Source organism: Dromiciops gliroides, chromosome 1, assembly GCF_019393635.1.
Source record: "Dromiciops gliroides isolate mDroGli1 chromosome 1, mDroGli1.pri, whole genome shotgun sequence".
NCBI classification, from domain to species: domain Eukaryota; kingdom Metazoa; phylum Chordata; class Mammalia; order Microbiotheria; family Microbiotheriidae; genus Dromiciops; species Dromiciops gliroides.
Genome location: NC_057861.1, coordinates 91,886,895 through 91,891,478, shown reverse-complemented (window position 1 = coordinate 91,891,478; position 4,584 = coordinate 91,886,895). Strand labels below are relative to the sequence as shown.

Here is a 4,584-nt window from a genome sequence, read left to right as displayed (position 1 = left end):
AACAGTGCATTAGTGTTCCAGTTTTCCCATATTTGCTCAAACATTTGTCATTTTACTTTTTTGTTTGACATTCGTTTTTTAAAAATTTTGAGTTCTAAATTCTGTCTCTCTCTCTTCCTTCTGCCACACCCATGAAAAAGGCAAGCATAGGGGCAACTAGGTGGCACAGTGGATAGAGCACCGGTCCTAGAGGCAGGAGGACCTGAGTTCAAATTCGGCTTCAGACACTTAACACTTACTAGCTGTGTGACCCTGGGCAAGTCACTTAACCCCAATTGCCTCACCAAGAAGAAGAAGAAGAAGAAGAAGAAGAAGAAGAAGACAAGCATTATGATAGTAATTATACATAAGAAGTCATGCAAAACATATTAACACATTAGCCATGTTGCAAAAAAACCAAAAAAACAAATAAAGTGAAAATGTGTGCTTCAATCTCCATTTAAAGTTCATCAGCTTTCTCTCTGGAAAGAATCATCATGATTCCTTTGGAATTGTCTTGGATCATTGTATTGTTTAGAGTAGCTGAGTCTTTCCCATTTTACCATCATTAAAATGTTGCTGGTACTCTGTACAATATCCTCCTGTTTCTGCTCACTTCATTTCACATCGGTTCATAAAAGTCTTCTTAGGTTTATAGGAACCCGTCCCTGAAGAGGAGTTTAAGACTCTGAATCAGTACATTTTTTTGTTGTTGCAGGGCAATGAGGGTTAAGAGATTTGCCCAGGGTCACACAGCTAGTAAGTGACAATTGTCTGAGACCAGATTTGTACTCAGGTACTCCTGAATCCAGGGCCTGTGCTTTATCCACTGCACTACCTAGCTGCCCCCAGTACATTTTTTAAGACTTGTTATTTCTTTTTCTTTCTTTCTTTCTTTCTTTCTTTCTTTCTTTCTTTCTTTCTTTCTTTCTTTCTTTCTTTCTTTCTTTCTTTCTTTCTTTCTTTCTTTCTTCTTTTTGGCCTGTGTTGGACTTTATTATTATTATTTTTTTAACTACAAGGGCAGCAGGAACAGCTAGGACATATCAAGAGTCCCATGGAGAGGCCTGTGGTGGGTGGGTGGAGGGGGCTAGATGTAGTCTTGAGCACCAGCAGGGCCCTGAGCTGGTTTTGGTAGAACCTAGATGGGGAGAGGGTCCCCCCACCCCACCCCTGCCATGTCCACCTCACCGCTCAGCCTGGGGAGATTTCTCTAATGCCCTAAAGCCCACGGATAGAGTTAGGGGAGCTACAGCTGGGAGGGGTCAGCTGCTTAGACATGGGTCAGAACTAGGGGCCATGGTCTTTGATGCTGAGGGGGCTGGGAGTAGGGTGTCCAGTCATTCGAAGCTTCTGGCTCAGGAGTAAACTCTTCACTTATTCTTCTGTAGGTGAGTCATGCCTGCCTTGGTTGCTTCCCTGGTCAAATTGGCTGCCGTGTCCAGGCTGCTTGTCCACTCAGGTCAGTCACCAGGCTGTCTATGGAAGCCTGGTGCCTCAGGAAGATGGGGCGGATCAGACGATGGTACAGGATCCGCGAGCCATTACAGGCCACTGGAAGCATGCACCACAGCAAGAAGGCACACCTCCCTGCATAGTAGAAGGGGAACCAGAAAAGGAAGATGTCAGAGAAAACTCAGCCAGGCCCAAAATGCCATATACTGCCCAGTAGCTTAGCCAGATGGTATCATCTTCTTTGTTGGGACTTTCAATGGCTTTCATGGGGGCATATGCTGGGTAGATGAATCCGATTAGATTGCAGAGCAGGGAGGCACCACAGCCAAATAGGAGACAGAGGGCCAGGAAGGCAATGGTACCTGTAGCCAGGTACTACTTTTTGATTCTAGAGATTTCCTCCAGTTTTCCCAGGACATCGATGACAATGTTTTCCTGCTCCTAGAACCTCTGGAAACGTTGCCTCAAGCTACCTGTGGCTCCCAGGACCAGGGAGGGGAAGAGAGAGAACTGAGAAAGACTGGACCTGGGTCCAAGGGGTGACTTCCAGGGCTTCTTTGCTGCTCGGCAGCAGTGCTGGTGGCATCTCCCTCTCCAGGTTCCCAGAACCTCCACTCCTCTGATCCCAAGGTCCCTCCCCTTTCCCCAGAGTCATTATTTCTTTCTCCATCAACCCTCTTCTCCTACATATCCAATCAATTGTTAAATCTTGCTTATTCTATCTGTATAGCATCCTTCATATTTTTCCACTTTTCACCACGTCCTTTGCCTTTAGGATAATATATGACCATCTCTATTTGACATAGAAATCCTTTTGCAGTCCAGAACCAGACTGCCTTTTCAGGCTTCTTACACATAATAACAGATCTAGTTAACACTGCTTTCTTCCTATTATCATAGCATTTTACCTTCCATCTCCATATCTCAGAAAAGGAAATGACTTTTTCATGCTCATAAGATTAAACTAATAGCATTCATTTCAGCTAGAAACATCCTTAGCCATCAACAAGAATAATACCTTTATTTTATAGATTAGAAAATAGACCAAGAAAATTTAGGTCGATGTGTCTACAGTTACGAGGTAACACAGAGACAAGTCAGTGTTTGAACCCTGGTCCTTTTCATTCAAATTCATTGTTTTTCTTCACTTTTCATTTTGCTACCAATGTGGAAGTCATTTGCTCCATTCTCCCTTGCATGGGGCCTATGTAGCAAACAAGACCAATAAATTATATAACTAGAGGGATGCACATTTCTCCAATTCCCCCTCGAGCATAAGTAGGAATAGTTGCTCACTTTCTCTTTCAAAAAACTGGGGGCTGTAAACAGAAAATTAAAATGAATAATAGGGAAAGTAATTTCTGCTTAGAGAAATTAACTTGGTACTATTCCAACTGAGATTCTTTCTGAATGAATAAAATTCTTCTTCCCTCTACTGTTGAGCTCCTCAATGAAATTTTAAAAAAAGTTATTTTGGTTTTGGAAGTATAAAAGAAACTATGCAGGATTTTTTATTCTAAGATTATTTTAGAAGCTCTCCGGTAAACAGAGTTTCTATTCATGTCATCTGGACAGGCACTTACAACATGGGATGCCCTCCTAATTATAAGTACTAAGCCAAGAGCCATACATCTTCTCAGTAAGATCTCTCACAAAATACAGTAAAACACAGCTAGCTTAAGATAAATATATACTAATAAAAAGACTAAGTGTCTATTCAGGATGAATCAAGAAATCCTCATTATCACATAGACGTTTTTTTCTCTCATCAATGGCATCAATAATTCTTTCTTGAACATTCATTAATAAATGGGTATAAGGGACCCTCCTAATTTTCAAACATAGTCCCTTTCTGTGGAGAGTTTAGAGTGCAATGAGTAAAGTCATGCAGATAGATATATAAATATATGTATGTATGCATATTATATCTTCACATTCCTAGAAGTATGTATCTACATATATGTATCTTCATCATGACCACCATCATTATTAAAATCATATGTACATATCTACACATGTCTTCATCATCACCACCATCATTATTAAAATTATGTCATTTGTCTTCGTCACTATCCTCTGATCTCTCTTTGTGTCTGTGTGTGTGGGGGCAATTGGGGTTAAGTGACTTGCCCAGGGTCACACAGCCAGTAAGTGTTAAGTGTTTGAGGCCGGATTTGAACTCAGGTACTCCTGACTCCAGGCTCCAGGGCCAGTGCTCTATCCACTGCTCCACCTAGCTGCCCCTCTGATCTCTCTTCTAATGCTTCATCTATATGTTTCAGTGGTGCTGGTCTTTCATAAAACTACATCAAGCACTTACAGGTCCTACCAAGCAAAAAAGGATTCAGGTATGAGTCCTATATTATATCATGTGTTGGGAGAGGCTCATCACTAAAAAAGGTTGCATGAAATTAGAGGGGGTAATTAATTATTTAACCATTTATTAAGACATTAAAGTGTTGGCATCTGTATCAGTTAAAGGAGCAGACATGCAAGGAAAAACATAATGTTTTAAAAAAGCGAGAAGAGAGAAGAGGAGAGCAGAAGAGAGGAGAGAAGAAAAGAGAAAAGGTAAAATGAAAGCACAGATTCTTAAAATATTAAAGTATCGACATTGTCTTCAGAATCTTCTTGATAAGGCACCTTTTGTAAAACACAGGAATTACACAACTGCCTCTAAATTGAAAGACAAGAAAATGAGTCATTCCCATTGTATAATTCCTTGAACAAAATGGTATACAAAATCTGGTATACTATATCTATACAATTTCACTGTTTAGTTTAATAGTCCTCAATTTTTTAAAAGAAGGAAATAAATTCAACCTGACAATTACACAAAGCGAGTATATATATTTTTGTGTAGAGGTTCCATAGACAAGTTCAGGAAATTACAGACTTTAATAGTGGCCAAAGAATCATAGCTCCACAACATTCCTTGATGCAAGGGCCTAATACAATATAAATTGAATTTCAGTCACTCAGAGAGGGCACCAACATAATATTCTTTTTCCTCTTTGATTAAGATAATTTGCTTTTCTTTTAATTAAAAATAACAAGCTCAAGAGCTCAGGCATCTTTAATCATCATTCCTTTTAGCTGGCCAGAAAATGAATAAGAATTCCTGACCTAGAACAATAGATTTTATAAAAG

The 4,584-nt window shown here is 39.9% G+C and overlaps 1 pseudogene; it reads right to left on the bottom strand.

The window, feature by feature from the left end:
* Positions 1-1,352: 1,352 nt before the first annotated feature.
* Positions 1,353-2,355, bottom strand: LOC122746073 (annotated as a pseudogene).
* Positions 2,356-4,584: the final 2,229 nt, after the last annotated feature.